Raw genomic sequence first — 18,480 nt, forward strand, 5'->3', positions numbered from 1 at the left:
TGAGACATCAACGGATAGTGTGTAGGGAAGTGTTGGCTGTAAACATTGCACAAGGAGAGCAAGAGACGAGTACAGTAAACAGGTTCAAATGAGAGTGGGCGGAAGCAGTTATTTGGAGGCTTGCACAGGACATAGCAGTGTGGAGAGCTGCATCAAACTTGTTGTCGAACTGAAGACTACAAAAACAAAGACAACTGGATTTGAAGGTAACTATCCCAAAGTACCACGACGCAATCCTCAAAAAAAGCACAAAAAATTTTCTTTGAAATTTCGAAGATTTCCGACAGCTGTAAACTACAAACCATTTCGAGATTTTTTTTACCACAATGAAACTAGACTAAAGTATTTGAAGGGTTTGCTGAATGATGGGATGAGGGTGCCAAGTCGGAAGAAAATCTCTTTCTTTTTCATTTTTGTGAAGATCTTTTGCATGTAAAGAATGTATGAGACGACACAACGTTGGAGCCCGGGGGAACTGTGTACCCTAAAATCCAATGCAGATGCAGTGGAGACGCAGAAAAGTGGACAGGGGAGAGAAGGCGCTGCAACGGCAACCAGTAGCTGTTTCCTCATGAAAGAAAAATAATTAACTGATTGTATTCTGTCAGTCCTTGTTCCGTATTGTCTTCTGACTGACGTAGTACATTTTTGCGCCAAGCCAGATTTTCTTTAAAAGGTAGCTAGCAAGCAATACAACAAGGAGCAGTTATAGTATTGTTATTGCGGAAAACATGTGGTAGTTAGTTATTTAGTTTGATATTCCATTGATAATCTGAACGATTCTTTTATGGAAATGATGTCGAACTAGTCACTTTACAGGAAATGTGTAAATAATTGGTGTTAACATGAAAGAGCAGATTATTTTTTTTTGCTACTCATGCCGCTAAACTTGTATAAACTAGATTTTTCAACTCCTTTCTGAGCCACTGATAGCTTTAGCAATGGTCAATACAGGTCATTGTGTAAGTAGGCTGTTTATGTTTTCTTATTGGCAACGTTACGTAGCGCTCTGTATGAAAATCACTGGCTGTGCTGTGTGCAGTCTGTGGCTAGTTTGCATTGTTGTCTGCCATTGTAGCGTTGGGCAGCTGGATGTGAACAGCGCGTAGCGTTGCGCAGTTGGAGGTGAGCCGCCAGCAGTGGTGGATGTGGGGAGGGAAATGGCGGAGTTTTGAAATTTGTAAGACTGGATGTCATGAACTACTATGTATATTATGATTTTTCAACACTATTAAGGTAAATACATTGTTTGTTCTCTATTAAAATCTTTCATTTGCTAACTATGCCTATCAGTAGTTAATGCCTTCCGTAGTTTGAATCTTTCATTTAGCTGGCAGTAGTGGCGCTCGCTGTATTGCAGTAGTTCGAGTAACGAAGATTTTTGGTGAGGTAAGTGATTTGTGAAAGGTACAGGTTAATGTTAGTCAGGGCCATTCCTTTGTAGGCATTTCTGAAAGTCAGATTGCGTTGCGCTAAAAAAAAAAAAATATTGTGTGTCAGGTTAAGCACAGTCGTGTATAAATTTTTCAAAGGGGACGTTGAAATTGTTTCCTCTAGTGTTCTGGGTATGGAAATCACTGTCCTTCACAAATCCTTATGGATTAATCATGACGACTTTCATTACTGAATATATTGGGTTTCATGGTTTTTGTCACACACTTGTAGAGGTTGTAGAGAGGACTTCGTAGATCAAGTGTTACATAGGAACCTATGTTCGGAAACGTCATCCAACGAAGCTACAGGGCGACGAAGTTGTAGGCACCGGCGCCTGTAAACGTACGTATACACAGGGTGATTCCGTCATGATGTTACAGCCTTTCTAGGACGACGGCGACTGATAAATGTGTCAATCTAAGATAAGGGTGCCTGCGCCGGAAACAAACGAGTCGAAAGTTACTAGCGAAAATTGTTCTGATATCTCTCACAGTGGAATACTTGTGCTGGTACTGCTGTTGCTAAGACATCAGGGTAGGCAATTCTCAGAGATGGTGGTATGGACGAAAACAAGAAAAAATATCTAGGAAAAATGGACTCTAAAATGCATACCCTTAGAGCATTGAGAACTTGTTAAATAGGGAATATATGTTTCACAACTGCGAAGATAAACGAGTGCTCTTAACTCTTCAGGTATGCATTTTAGAGCCCATGTTTACTGGATATCTTTTCCTTGTTTTCGTCCATACTACCACATCTGGAAGTTGTCCACCCCACATTCCTAACAACAGCAGCACCAGTACATGTATTCCACTGTAGGAGATACCAGAACGTTTTCGCATACAAACTCCCACTCTTCATTACCGGGACAGTGTTCCTCAGCTCAAATTGATACATTTATTCTGCACCATCATCTTAGAAATTCTGTAACATCATTACGGAAACCATTTCTACATACATACATTTGCAGACGCCGACGCCTGTAACTTTGACGTCTATATCGTCGTTGGATGAAGTTCCTGGACATGGACTTGCTCTACGAAGTCTCCTCTACCACGTTTAGAAGTACACTACTGGCCATTAAAACTGCTACACCATGAAGAAATGCAGATGATAAACGAGTATTCATTGGACAAATATATTATACTAGAACTGACATGTGATTATATTTTCACGCAATTTGGGTGCATAGATCTTGCGAAATCTGTACCCAGAACAACCACCTCTGGCCGTAATAACGGCCTTGATACGCCTGGGCGTTGAGTCAAACAGACCTTGGATGGAGTGTACTGGTAGAGCTGCATATGCACCTTCAACACGATACCACAGTTCATCAAGAGTAGTGACCGGCGTATTGTGACGAGCCAGTAGCTCGTCCAACATTGACCAGACGTTTTCAATTGGTGAGAGATCTGGAGAATGTGCTGGCCAGGGCAGCAGTCGAACATATTCTGTATCCAGAAAGGCCCGTACAGCACCTGCAACATGCGGTCGTGCATTATCCTGGTGAAATGTAGGGTTTTGAGGGATCGAATGAATGGTAGAGCCACGGGTCGTAACACATCTGATTTGTAACGTCCACTGTTCAAAGTGCTGTCAATGAGAACAAGATGTGACCGAGACGTGTAACCAATGGCACCCCATACCATCACGCCAGGTGATACGCCAGTATGGCGATGACAAATACACGCTTCCAATGTGCGTTCACCGCGATGTCCCCAAACACGGATGCGACCATCATAATGTTGTAAACAGAACCTGCCATTCGTGCACCCAGGTTCGCCGTTGAGTACACCATCGCAGGCGCTCCTGTCTGTGATGCAGCGTCAAGGGTAACCGCAGCCGTGGTCTCCGAGCTGATAGTCCATGCTACTGCAAACGTCGTCGAACTGTTCGTGCACATCATTGTTGTCTTGCAAACGTCCCCATCTGTTGACTCAGGGATCGAGACGTGGCTGCACGATCCGTTACAGCCATGCGGATAAGATGCCTGTCATCTCGACTGCTGGTGATACGAGGCCGTTGGGATCCAGCACGGCATTCCATATTACCCTCCTGAACCCACCGATCCCATATTCTGCTAACAGTCATTGGATCTCGACCAATACGAGCAGCAATGTCGCGATACGATAAACCCCAATCGCGATAGGCTACAATCCGACCTTTATCAAAGTCGGAAACGTGATAGTACGCATTTCTTCTCCTTACACAAGGCATCACAACGTTTCTCCAGGCAACGCCGGTCAACTGCTGTTTGTGTATGAGAAATCGGTTGGAAACTTTCCTCATGTCAGCACGTCGTAGGTGTCGCCACCGGCGCCAACCTTGTGTGAATGCTCTGAAAAGCTAATCATTTACATATCACAGCATCTTCTTCCTGTCGGTTAAATTTCGCGCCTGTAGCACGTCATCTTCGTGGTGTTGCAATTTTAATGGCCAGTAGTGTATATAACATAAACTGTGAAACATTCTGTATTGTGACGGGGCACCTATCATGCCTGACTCATTTCGTTTCACTAACAAATCGTTTATTTTACTCATAGATACGAGTGCCAGTTAAAATCTTATTTACATTTGAATGTATTATTTTATTAGTAATTCCTACACGAAATTGACAAAGGTGTTTACTCTTAATTATATAGCAGAATACTTCTTGCTTTATCAGTCGCCCAGAGCGGCAGACGTTGATTGTCACACTAAGCTGAACTGTGCTGACGCAGTAACATGCTAAATTTGGGATTTCAGTCATGAACATTGACCTGCAACATTTATAGCATAGGCTCGTCCCATTAAAGAAACTTTTGATTTTTTACAATAAGTTCGACAGCTGTTGGTTGAGATTATTACCAATAAACTAAAGTCATTCAGTACAACAATAGATCCACCACAATGGTTACTGTAACTCAGCGCATGAAGTACACTGAAGTGTCAAAAGCCATAGGATACCTCCTAACATCATGTCGGACCCCCTTTTGTTGGGCGCAGTGCAGCATCTCAACCTGGCCTTTGACTCAACAAGTCGTCAGAACTTGCTGTAGAAGTACTGAGCCATGCTGCCTATCTAGCCACCTGTAACAGCAAAAATGTTTCCGGTGCACGATTGAGTGCATGAACTGACCTCTCGATTATGTCCCATGAATGATAGAGGGGATTCATGTCGGGCGATCTGGGTGGCCAGTCTAATGTCCAGAATGTTCTTCAAACCAATCACGAACAATTGTGGCCCTGTGACATGCAGCATTTCAACCATAAAAAGTCCGTCGTTGTTTGAGAACATGAAGTCAACGAATGGCTGCAAATGGTCTCCATGCAGTCAAACATAACAATTCGAGTCAACGATAGACTCAGTTCATTAGAGGACCCAGTTAATTCCATGTAAACGCAGTCCACACCATTAGGAGCCACACCAGCTTGACCACTGCCTTGTTGATATCTTGGGTCCATGGATTCGTGGTGTCTGTGCCATACTTGAACCCTACCATCAGCTCTTACCAACTGAAATAGGAACTCATGCGAGCACGCCGCGGTTTTCCAGTCGTCTAGAATCGAATCGATACGGTCCCGAGCCTAGGAGAGGTGCTGCAGGCGACGTAGTGCTGTTGCCAAAGGCACTCGCGTCGCTTGTCTGCTGCCATAGCCCATTACCGTCAAATTTTTCCGTACCTTCCTAACGGATATGTTAGTGGTACGTCCAACATTGATTTCTCTGGTTCTTCAAGCAGTGTCGCTAGTCTGTCAGCACTGACAGTTCTACACAAGTGCCGCTGCTCTCCGTCATTATGTGAAGGCCGTCGGCCACTGCCTTGCCGGTGGTGAGAGGTAATGCCTGACATTTTGAATTCTCAGCACACTCTTGACACTGTGGATCTTGGAATATTGAATTCTCTAAGGATTTCCGAAATGGAATGACCCATTCGTCTAGCTCCAACTACCACTCCGCTTTAAAAGTCTGTTAATTGCTGTCGCGTGACCATAACCACGTCGGAAACCTTTTCACATGAATCACCTGATTAGAAATGACATCTCCGCCAATGCACTGCCCTTTTTAATCGTTTTGTACGTAATACTACCGCCATCGGTATTTGTGCATATCGTTGTGGCTGGGCTCTGACTACTGTGGAACTTAACAGCTGAGGTCATCAGTCCCCTAGAACTTAGAACTACTTAAACCTAACTAACCTAAGGACACCACACACATCCATGTCCATGGCAGGATTCGAACCTGCGACCGTAGCGGTCGCGAAGTACCAGACTGAAGCGCCTAGAACCACTCGGTCACCACGGCCAGCGCATATCGTTGTCCAATGATTTTTGTCATCTCAGAATGTAACTCTACTAATTGTAAAGTCATCTGTTCCGGTACTGACTGAACTAATTTTTATTTACTTTTCCTTACATTCCACGTTTCTTAAAATGTATACGTCTACTAACAACTACTGAACCGAATCTTTTATGTAAAAATATAAACTAACTATTTTAACCTCTAATTCAACTAAAATCCGATTATTCACATTAAATTAAAATTTCGTACAAAAATTCGAAAATATCAAAGGGAGAATAAAATACTTTTTCATTCCTACACATTGAATACTGTTATCGATGTATTCCACGTTTCATTTCAAGGTAAAATATTTTGCATGTCTGTATAATTTTAATTTACTTTCATACTATTAGTAGTTTAAAATGGAAAGAAGTTGTTTTTATTAAAAATTATGATTACATATTTGTTAAGTAATAATTACATTTGTTAATAAACATGGATTTTAAATATTAGCTAGCAATAGTTGCATCTAATGAGATTCGAGGCCATCTACTTTTACTCTACTCACAGCTACCACCATTAATACTTAAGTTTAAAGGATCACGAAATGTTTTGTATTTAATAACTTTCGGAAATCTACAAATTTCAATCGCTGTTTTTTCGAGATTTTTTGTTTGTTTCATCATACTGCTTTAGGAAACGGCTGTACAGGCGCTGTCATTCAAACCTTAAAAAACACACATAAAAAAAAGTTTTCATCATCCCAGTTCCCAGAACTCCTGAAGATAGGCTTATACTATGGATATTGTATCGCAGACACAGTCCCTTTGACTGTTCACTAAACCCGATCAAAGAGGTAAAAAAACCATCCATGAGCAGCATCTATTACACGGAGGGGGTCCGACAGCCGATCAGTTACAGATATTCCACCAGGAAGGAGGTACACGGGTCGAGTTGTCTGTAGTTCAACCATACCTAGACGGTCAATACCGCGGTTAGATTGCGTCCACATTGTTACTTTGTGCCAGGAAGGGCTCTCAACAAGGTAAGAGTCCAGGCATCTCGGAGTGAACCAAAGCCATGTTGTTCGGACATGAAGGGTATACAGAGAGACAGGAACTGTCGATGACATGCCTCGTTCAGGCTGCCCAACGGCTACTACTGCAGTGCATGACCGCTACCCATGGATTATGGCTCGAAGGAACCCTGACAGCAACGCCACCATGTTTAATAACGCTTTTCGTGCAGTCACCAGACGCCGTGTTGAAACGTCCCTTTAGGAAAATTATACATGACTGTGCTTAAACTGACTGCTCAGAGCACAGCCAGTGATTTTCATACAGAGCGCTACGTGGCGTTACCAATAAGAAAACCTAAATAGCCTACTTACAGTGTTACGACTCAAACTGTGAGCAATAGGCTGCATGATGCGCAGCTTCACTCCCGACGTCCATGGCGAGGCCCATCTTTGCAACCACGACACCATCGCAATACAGATGGGCCCAACAACATGCCGAATGGACTGCTCAGGATTGGCATCGCGTTCTCTTCACAGATGAGTGGCGGATATGCCTTCAACCACACAATCGTCGGAGATGTGTTTGGAGGTAAGCTGGTCAGGCTGAACGCCTTAGACACACTGTCCAGCAAGTGGAGCAAGATGGAGTTTCCCTGATGTTTTGGGGTGGCATTATGCGGGGCCTACGTAAGCCGCTGGTGATGATGGAAGGCGCCGTAACGGCTGTACGATACGTGAATACCGTCCTCCGACCGATAGTGCAACCCTGTCGGCAGCATATTGGCGAGGCATTCGTATTTATGGACGACAATTCGTACCCCTATCGTGCACATCTACTGAATGACTTCCTTCAGAATAGCGACATAGCTCGACTAGAGTGGCTAGCATGTTCTCCAGACATGAACCCTATCGGACATGCCTGGGAGAGACTGAAAAGGGCTGTTTATGGACGACGTGACCCACCAACCACTCTAAGGGATCTACGCCGAAACGCCGTTGAGAAGTGAGTGAATCTAGACCAACATTTCCTTGATGAACTTGTGGATAGCATGCCACGACGAATACAGGCATGCGTCAATGCAAGAGCGCGTGAATCTTTGTATTAGAGTTACCGGTGTTTACAGCAATCAGGACCACCACCACTGGAAGTCTCGCTGTATGGTGGTATAACATGCAATGTGTAGTTTTAATGAGCAATGAAAAGGGCGGAAATCATGTTTATGTTGATCTCTATTGTAATTTCCTGTACAGGTTCCGGAACTCTCAGAACCGAGGTGATGCAAAACATTTTTTTATTTGTGTATGAAATGAAAGAAGGCTAGCCGGTAACCCTCCCTTGTCAGTGACAAGTCAGTGTAAACGAGATTGTCGTTCAAAAATTTAATCCTTCTGCACAAGTTTTTTACGATTAATGATTTTATTCGTTGATGTTTAAAATAAAATATTACATTCTTTCGCTGTCGATATGCCTTATTGCGAGGCGGTACCTAAAGGTTCCAAAAGTATGTGTTTTTCCCCCGTAAAATTGTTACTATTAAACTCGGACACCATTAGCTGTCTGCTCGTTCAACCTTGTTGAGTCAATGTGGCAAGTGGCTCCAAGATGACTGGCTTGATTAATTGTTGGCGAGAATACACTGTCTGAATAAAAGCATGCTGACACCGCCACCTTATGCGGAACTGACTGCTACATGTCACCACATATAGATCACCCAGTCTAAACGGAGGCGAGGAGCGTTGTGGCAGGGCTAAGATATGCAACAGGGACTTTTCAACCTTTCTGGGCTATAATAAACATAATGTGAAATATTGAGAACGCCCGGCTAGGTGCAAGAGACGGGCTGATGGCACTAATCTTTTCAGGATAAGTACACAAAAACAAGTATACAATGCTTGTAATTTTTACTGATAAGAGCTCTTCTTCAATCGAAATCTACATCAACTATTACATCCAGATTTGTATTCGAACGGGTAACATACGATGTGTGGAGGGGGAGTGACTGCATTCAAGAGTTTCTAGCAGAGAGAAATCAACACGTCATTGTTAACGTGACGAAATCCACAGATGTAATTGTAATTTCGGGAGTACTGAATGGGAGTATCATAAGGCAGCTATTGTTTACAACATATAAAAAATGATCTAGAGGATAACCTTGGAAGTTCCATAAAGTTTTTCATACACGGCACTGTTATATGTAGAAAGACTGTAGCGAAAAGCATGCTGCTGATTGGTGCAGAGATTCCCAGTTAACGCTGAACGTAAATAAATGAATTAACGTGCTGTACACAAATACCTGAGGTCCACTACCGTTGTTTTACCCTATCGTCGATGAACAATTGGAAGGATGTGTAAAAATAAACGTCCAGTGGTATGACCACGTAAAACCAATAGCAGGAAAATGATATATCATTAGAAATACACGCTAAGAGAGAGAAAAAAGGCGCACAACGAAGAAATTATCCGAAAGGGACGGAAATCGGTAAATATTCTGTATATCTATACACAAAAAATTACAATTCCAGAAAAATTGGACGACTTATTCAGCAGCAAGAGTTTGAGTAAGCCAGTATCGCACGGGTCCACCTATAGCACTTATTCGAGAAGTTATTCGGCTTGTCATTGATCGATATAGCTGTTGGTTGTCCTCCTGGGGGATACCGTGCAAAGTTCTGTCCATATGGCGCGTTAAATAGTCAAAATCACGGGCTGGACGGAGAGCCTTGCCCATAATGCTCCAAACGTTCTCAGTTGGGGCGAGATCCGGCGGCGTTGCTAGCCCAAACAGGGTTTGGCAGGCACGATAACAAGCAGTAGAAACTCTCGTTGTATGCGGGCGGGCATTATCTTGCTGAAATATAAGCCCAGGGTGGCTTGCCATGAAGAATAACAAAACAGGGCACAGAATATCGTCGACGTCTCGCTGTGTTGTAGGGTTGGCGCGGAAGACAACCAAAGGGGTCCTGCTACGAAGAGAAATGGCACCCCAGGTCACCACTCCTGGCTGTGAGGCCGTATGGCGGACGACTCAGGTCGGTATCCCACCGCTGTCTGGCGAGTCTCCAGACCCGTCTTCGGCCTGGAGTCTCATTAGGGTAGAACTGCGTTCTCTGACGAGTCCTGCTTCAAACTGAGCCGCAATGACCAGCGAAGGCGTATTTGCAGACGCCCCGGACAGCTGTGGGATACCAGCCTGACTGTCACTCATCATACGGCCCAAAAATCAAGAGTAATAGTCCGGTGTGTCGTTAGTTTTGAAAACAGGGCCCCTTTAGTTGTTATCCTTGGGACCCTTACAACACAGTGGTACTTCGACGATATTCTACGCCCCGTTTTGTTGCCCTTCGTGGCAAGCAAGTTTGAGCTTACATTTTGGCACGAAAATGCCCACCAGCACTTTCTACTGCTTCTCTTCGTGCTTGTCAAACCATACCTCGGCCAGCGAGGTCACCAGATCTCTGCCCAATTAAGAAAGTTTGGAGCGTTATGGGTAGAACCATCCAACCATATCGGGATTTTAGCGATGTAACGTGCAGATTGGACAGAATTTGGCATGATATCCCTCAGGGAGGTATCCAACTATTCTTACTCCAAGCCGAATAACTGCTTTTATAAGGATCACAGCTGGTCCAAAACGTTATTGACTTGCTCATATTTCTCTTGAATAATTCATCCAATTTTTCTGGAAGTGTAATCATTTCTCTGTCTGTACATGTTCATCACATCTACCGATTTCCGTCCCAATCGTGTAATTCCTTCGTGCTGCGTGTTTTCCTTTCTTGTTTTAGAGTCTACGTTAAGGAAATGTAATTGATTTACCAAAGGAGTGACTTACAAGATAATTAAAACCTGTTTTTGAGTGTTGCTCATCTGTTCGGGACCCTTTATCGGGTTATGTTAGTTGAAGAAATAGAAAATATCGAAGAAAGAGCGCGATGTTTCGTAATGGGACTGTTTAGCAGACACGAATTCGAGTGGCAGACGCTATAAGTGAAGTGTTTTCAATTGCTAGAGCGCACCCTCGATGAAGAGTAGAGAAACGTTGTATTTCCTCCCCATACTTGGCGAGAGATGACGCACATAAGATAATCGGAGGAATCAGGGCTCATCCGGAGGAAAACAGAGAAAGGTGATATGATACTGGTACAAGACGTACCCTCCACTGTACACTGTAAGGTTGTTTGTTCAGTACAGATGTAGATGTACGAGTGATTAATTAAATTAAAACAATTATTTGACTGTTTTTCCAGCGAATTCCCGCCAACTTCTGTGCACTGGTCTCATCCTCTCACGAATCTTGTCATCCCCTGAGTGATGAATTCCATATGTTGATCTCGAAGTTAGTTTTGCACTTTATTCTTTATCTTTCCGTTCTAATCGAAAATGGTGCAACGGACCAAAGTGATACAAAGCCAAACGGGCGAGGGCTGGGCTGTGAGGAAGTTAGATAGATTCTCCGTAACCACTTTCCCAATTGTATCCAGCGTCAAGTGTACCGTACGAGGTCGACTGTTGACTTGAACAAGAAGCAGTCTTTACCTCTGCCATCCCAGACATTCCTCTTCAACGAAAGCTTGGCTTTGTTCTCCATCATGTCTTAGTAGTATAGGCTCTTGGTAAAGCGTTGTTCCTTCAAGAAAATCACAGAAAATTTGATCAATGGCATTCAAAAAGGTAGTTAACATCACATTCTCCCTGACCGTTGCCTTACAAATTTCTAACGGATTGGCGATTCGAGTGTTTCCACCGAATGCTCTGACACTTGGACTTCGGCTCATAAAGATTTACCCAAGTTCCAGCACAGGTTATGAACAGTGTAATCTGTTAACTGGAAAAACAGTCCCAACCTGGTTTCCAAGTGTTTTCTTTTACTGGTGAGATCGAAGACTACGGCTAAAGGATATCAGTCATCTAAGACGAATTAAGCCTCTTACGAACGCCTTCGATGTAAATGCGAAGTCAGTATTGTGGCATAACTGCCTGACTGATGGCTGTGGAAAGCAGCTAGAAGAAACCATTATGGCATTACACTTACAGGTATTGAACACACTTTGCAATCCGCCGACCTACGAAGGAAGGGAGTATCAGAGCATCATCAAAAACAGACTCACTGTAGCGAACATGGCAGCGGTGCGCCGTGTGAAAGGCTCTAAGGCTGAGAGCGGAATAGCTTCGACTCGTTACATTATTACCATCAACATAATTCCATCGCTGGAAGGAAAATCCGAGACATCATTGAAAATTTGTGTATAGGGCGAAATACAACATCAGAAAGGCTAACTTATAAAAAATGAGAAGGGTGTTTCAGTGTCCGGGAAGTCCATCGCTGGCTGATGATGTCGATGGCGAAGCAGAAGAACTGACAGTGACAATACATTGAGCATTGGAGGCATCGATATCTATCAGGAGTGGTCTTTCTAAACGAGCACCTTAGATCTGGATCGGGGCACTGCAGAAATTAAGATGTGTAACAAAAAGAGCCTCTACGCTATACTAGAGCAGTGCGACCCAAGAAGAAAGAATGCGAAGGCTGCATGGGTACAGATATCCTACGCAAAGTTTTAAAGTGAATGATGATGATGTTTGGTTTGTGGGGCGCTCAACTGCGCGTTCATCAGCGCCCGTACAATGTCCCAATTTTTACACAGTCCAATATTTTCACAATCCAGTCTAGCCACTGTTTAAAGTGGAGAAAAAATAGAACGATCGAAACTACTCGTAGAGACTGGCTTGCAAGACGCTAACTGAGTTAAGAAGCCTTTTGGCTGCTGTAATGATCTGTACCGGGTGGACCGATCGAGAGACAGATCGTTCCTCGCCAACTATCAGCTCAAATACCAAACGGCAATCAGATTTTTTAGTCTTTTTCTTTTATTGTACGTGAAATTCAGAACTCAAATACGAATCATTTATAGCAGTCCGATACAATTCTCGAAAATTCTAGAGAAAATACTTTGAATTTTTATAAGTGCCTTTAATACCATAAAGTAAGGACGCTGTTTCGGTAGGCATGTGGCATGTTCGCATGCCATGTAGCTGGCACGAGCTCGCTTCCCGGCCATTGCTCGTAAGAACATGTATAATAAAAAATTCAATTACACATTAACGCGAGCAGAAAATTACAAAGTGAGAGGAACTACCAATCATGAGCATTGAAACGCACTTGAAACAGAGGTAGACTGGTGTGGCATAAAGAGGGCAATAAATTACAAAGTGAGAGGAACTATCAATTATGAACATTGGAATATTGAAAATTAGAGATAGACAAGTTTGGCAAAGTTCGCAAGGAACAAGTGGGACGGGAGTGACCATCGTCTCAAAAGGTCATTTTTGAAAATACCTATCCATAAATGCGTGCAGTGATTAGCCAAATAGTGTCAGAAAGACACATAAAAAAGTAAGGAAACGACGAAGTCTGCTCAGTCATGGAAGAAGCATCGAATCCATGACCATGTGTTAAGTCGCGGAACCTAATCAAATTTTGAAACTACAGCCCGAAAAACGCCTAACTGCTTTCCTTCCCGATTGCCCTGCACTGCAAGGTAATCCCACTGTACGAGTACTTCATGAGTCAGAGTACGGCGGAGTCTCCTGCCAGTCGCTAGTCATCTGCTGCCGTGTGATCGGCTGACCCTAACAAATACAAGTGCGCTATCTATATTGATTAAAAACAGTCTTGGTCGCAATTTTATTTTATTTTTTATTTCTCAACGACGCATTTCGCTTATTTAGGCATTTTCAGGTTATCTTTTCTAGATGGACGCGAGAGGCACCAAGATCTGCCTAACGCGTTCACGTTAATGCTTACTACCTGAGCCCCCATCTTACTGTCACTCGCTCCTGTGAACGGGAACGCATTATGCAGATCTTGGTGCCTCTCGCGTCCATCTAGAAAAGATAACCTGAAGATGCCTAAATAAGGCGAAACGCGTCGTTGAAAAACAAAAAAAAAAACTAAAATTGCAACCAAGATTGTTTTTAACCAATAATGTTAAGCACTGGTTTGCTGTATGCCACACATGGATTGGAAGAATTTCTAAAGTGCGATATCTTTTTGAAAAACGTGTAACTGTGCAATATACTACTAATGAGCCAAAATATTATCACGGCTGGCCTCAGCGAGATTGAATGCCACTTGCTGATGTTGTGGGCTCGTGACTCAGTGAATAAAGTACTACAAGTAGAAGTGAAGCATGGAAAAACGAAGCAATCTGGCGACGATACTGGCACCAACTGGGGAAATCCACTGATATAAGGGCTCTGACAAAGGGCAGCTCTTTACGACCTGGCACCTGGGTATGAGCGTGTCAGGAAAAGCACTGCTAATGGGCTGTTAGTATTAATGCGCGGCAGAAAGATATCAGGGGGCAAATGCAAAATTTTCTTAAAGTGCTCTCCATTTCTCCAGCCAGCACGAATTCAAGCTACACCAGGCCGACGCGCCATGTAGCAATCAGTATGACAAGAAGGCAAACAGCTGATACTGCAAATAATATGGCGCACTCTGGAATCTGTTGCTTCACCCCCTCGAGCGAGAAATCTGAATCATTTTATCAGCAACATGACGTCAATGAGGACTGATCATAACGTCATTCTAACAGCACATCACAGTGCTCCAAGAATGAGAAGATGTTTCATAAAAATGTCTATCAGTCCACTGACATGGCAGAAAAGCATCAAATTGAAGTCCTGAAAGCCACCACTGTGCAGCGAAGACCTATGGGGAGCTCAGGAAACATGGACAGATGTGGTCATCCTCATCCAGACAGAACGTGTTTAACTCTGACAGACGGTAATAAACACTCATGCTTCCAAGCCTATATGTTACTCAGTGTCAGTGACCCAACTATGATGCTGAGCCCGTGACATGTTACCGACCAATCACCTGATGATTTCTGCCTTCGAGACTGTTACTTACCTATGTATGAAGGTAGTAACTGTTCTCGAAAGAACAGATACCATTGATGAACGTGCAGCTTCCCTAGAATAATTGATAATTAATCGAAACCCTAAGCTGCCGAAAGGTGTTGTTGATATACCTCGATGGGGGACAGCTGAAATGGTGGCCCCGACCGGGACTCGAACCCGGGATCTCCTGCTTACATGGCAGACGCTCTGTCCATCTGAGCCACCGAGGACACAGATGAATAGCGCGACTGCAGAGACTTATCGCTTGCACGCTTCCCGTAAGACCTACACTCCCAACTGTCCACAATCTACATACATAAAGTTCCTAATAGATACTCGTATTTGCCCATCCACTCAATACTCGCGCCAACTAAGATGACGATTCCCGTAAGAGTTCGGGCAACCTGTGCGCATTCGCACAGACGAAGATCAATGGCCGGGTAGCCATTTAACTATATGAGGATAGTAACTGTTCTCGAAAGAATGTGGGTCTCACGGGAAGCGTGCAAGGGATAAGTCCCTGCAGTCGCACTATTCATCTGTGTCCTCGGTGGCTCAGATGGATGGAGCGTCTGCCATGTAAGCAGGAGATCGCGGGCTCGAATGCCGGTAGGGGCACACATTTTCAGCTATCACCATCGTGGTATGTCAACAACACCTGTCGGCAGCTGAGGGTTTCAATTAATTATCATTTATTGTTACTTACCTGTTCTATCGAATCTGGTCACTGTGAGCAGCCAACATCTCATCCACTGAAGAGAAGTTGGAGACTACTATCTCTGACTTTGTTGAGAGCCGAACTGATGGTGTATGGTGCATCGTTAACCTGTTGCTGTATCCTGGAAGTGAGCGAAAGGCTGCTGCCCTTGACATGCATCTGTGGGCAGATACCGGCGCCCAGGGCCTGCGTTTGGAGGAGAGGCCATGGCGTAACTCTGCACTACTATCTACATCACGTGCACAGCTTCTGGAGTTTACCCGGGTATGGACTCTAGAATCTGCTGGGAACATACTTCAGCGCGTTCCACTCTGTATATTCTATGTTCATAATTTTCCTCATTGCTGCTGTGGAGAATATTATTAAATTTTAATGCTTAACTAAAAGAAATATACTGTATGTCTTGCTAATACTGTTTCATTAGCAGATAGAGTCCCAATCGGCCTTCACCACCATACTCCACACTTTTCTATCCTGCAACTAGAAAAATCTGAGCCCAAGCCCTCACAGTATGCTACTGTCGTAAGCGTTTAAGGAGAGCCGGCCGCGGTGGTCTCGCGGTTCTAAGTACGCAGTCCGGAACCGTGCGACTGCTACGGTCGCAGGTTCGAATCCTGCCTCGGGCATGGATGTGTGTGATGTCCTTAGGTTAGTTAGGTTTAAGTAGTTCTAAGTTCTAGGGGACTGATGACCACAGCTGTTAAGTCCCATAGTGCTCAGAGCCATTTGAACCATTTAAGGAGAGTGGTTTCTGGACAGTGAAACGACGAGAAGGCAACAAATGCGTTGGACATCCACACTTGATCATAGAATGTGGAGGATGCCAAACTGCTCGCTCTGTAAAGCTGGAAAGATGACGACTATTTGTGGCAGATGTGATGACATACAGTGTCGGTGCACCTTCACGTGTTCCAGAGCTCAACATTCAGAGTATATTGGTTAACATGGGACCATTTCGTATACGACTCCTGCAGTAGCCTGGAACTTCAGACGTTATGAAACAAATCAGGTTTGAGGGAAGTGCTACATGATTCTTCACGGGTATTTTTAGTTTGTGTGGTAGTGTCACAGAGAGCTCTACAAACAACAGTGGGAGACGGTACAGAAAACCGTTGTACGTCGTAGAGAGTGCTGATCGCGTTCTTCTGACACCTCACGTTCCAAAAGGCAAGCCGTCGCGAGCGACTGTTCGTAATTGGGATCGCGTCGCGCGGCGGTTTGCTTTCGTCTCGGTGTCGTCTTCGGAAGCGGGCGGCGCTGAACGCGTGCCGGTGAAATATGGGCAGCGGCAATAAACGTGCCCGGAAGCGACGCCAGGAGGCGGCTTGCGATCGCCGTGACGGCGTTTCACGCCGACGCCCTGTTGTACGGTGGCCCAACGACCAGCGACGAGCATAATGACGCTGTGAATTAGGCCGGCCACACGCGCCCTGGCCGGTGGCTCCGCGTACGGAGACGGCAATAAGGATTGGTCACGCTCCGCGCATATCGCGCTCCTATTGTGACAGAGCTGTGCATCCCTCGCCTACGGGTGATTTGTAGAGGGCAAGTGACTTCCAAGTTACAGATAGTTGTCTACCTCGATATAGTCTGGTTATCTGATTCGGAACGGTATTGCTACTGTGACTCCCCTCGCTCGAACATGGAAACTGCATAGTTTTAGGCAGCACGAATCTTCGACCTGTTGTTTGATTAGTAACACAACCTGCGCATCCAGTGATTTTTCGTTAATGTTGTAAACTCTGTGCTGGGTTATAAAAATTAGCTACTATCATGAGTAGTTAAGTAACCCTCCTAACTGTTAACCCCTAGCATTCTACCGGCGAGGCAGCCGCGACCGCGTAAATATTGCATTAGACTCGCATGTCTGGCATCGCCCGACACAAACTTCTCACCGCCGTATTTTGTGTACTGAAGTGTTTTGACATCTGTTGGCTACTGTTTCGTTTTCATGTTCTAATTCACTCCAATGGACGAAGGGTGTGTTAGAACACCAAAAATGACGAATTTACGTAATAATCCTGTAGCAATATTGGGTATATTGGATGAGAGTATCAGTGATGCGGGTGATTTGAGCGATGACAACAGTAATTATGGTTCACAAAACAGTGGCAGTGAAGGCGAAGAAAACAGAAAGTGATAGACACTGGTAGTAGTAGTATTGTGCATACTACAGCTTCATCAGGAAACCAAAAAAGTGGTGGTGCAAGATGTTTTTCTGGCTTCTGGGATAGCGGTAGTCCCTAGCTTCAGTCTGTACACTCTGGATGCTACTTCCAACCAGAAACACAAGTTGGGCCACAAGAATTACAGAGTGACACCTCTGAAAGCTCCTGATGCACGTGTACGCAACACAAACAGAAGAAAGGTGGGGACACCTTATACTTTCGATGACGAGGGGAGACTATGATAGCAGCCACACATCATTTACTCTAATGAAAAGAGTAACAGTAAGACCTGTATTGTAAAGCGAAAGGAAAAGATGGTAGAAGGGAATTTGTTTACTACTGCAACACAAGTTCCAGAAAACCAGGACTCCATCCGGGTGAATGCTTCGGAAAGTGCCACTCCCTGAAGATGGATTAAGTGATGGAATACATTAAATGAATTACAAAACATGTTCAGTCTCATAATCAATGTGTAATTTGTTTTATTGCTGGAATAATTTCATTCTATATAATAGAGGTTATTTTAAGTGCAAATATTACGAGTGCAGTGGCACTACAGGGCGAAAAGAAATCTATTGACAAGAGGTAATCTATGCTGTATTGTACGAGTGTACATACCGCTCTGTACAACTGAAGATGCAATCTGACCACATATGTGTAATTAAATAGTTACGGAACACACACTCTTACTTAATACAGGTGCAACGGAAATGAGTATGCATGTATACATTACCAAACGTCAAATATTAGGTACTCACTCATCCACGAACTGTCCAAAAAGCTACACAATTTGTAAAGGAAGTAAGTCTAGATATTTATATTGGTGACTGAGGATGGTGTACTGAACAACATTATACGGGTATTTAAGTCATTTGTAGACTGTCTGTTAATTACAGCTATACGTTTCTAGTTTGGGTAATGGCTTCAAGTGGCAAGAGCAAACCATTAATGATTATTTTTCCCTGGGCAGCAGAT

At 44.0% G+C, this 18,480-nt stretch overlaps 1 non-coding gene across 1 annotated transcript; it reads right to left on the reverse strand.

Annotated features, from left to right (window-relative positions):
* Nucleotides 1-14,775: 14,775 nt before the first annotated feature.
* Nucleotides 14,776-14,849, reverse strand: Trnat-ugu (transfer RNA threonine (anticodon UGU)). Its single transcript has one exon. It is a non-coding gene; the product is annotated as a tRNA-Thr (tRNA).
* Between the last annotated feature and the right edge of the window lie 3,631 nt (nucleotides 14,850-18,480).

Source organism: Schistocerca cancellata, chromosome 1 (genome assembly GCF_023864275.1).
Source record: "Schistocerca cancellata isolate TAMUIC-IGC-003103 chromosome 1, iqSchCanc2.1, whole genome shotgun sequence".
NCBI lineage: Eukaryota > Metazoa > Arthropoda > Insecta > Orthoptera > Acrididae > Schistocerca > Schistocerca cancellata.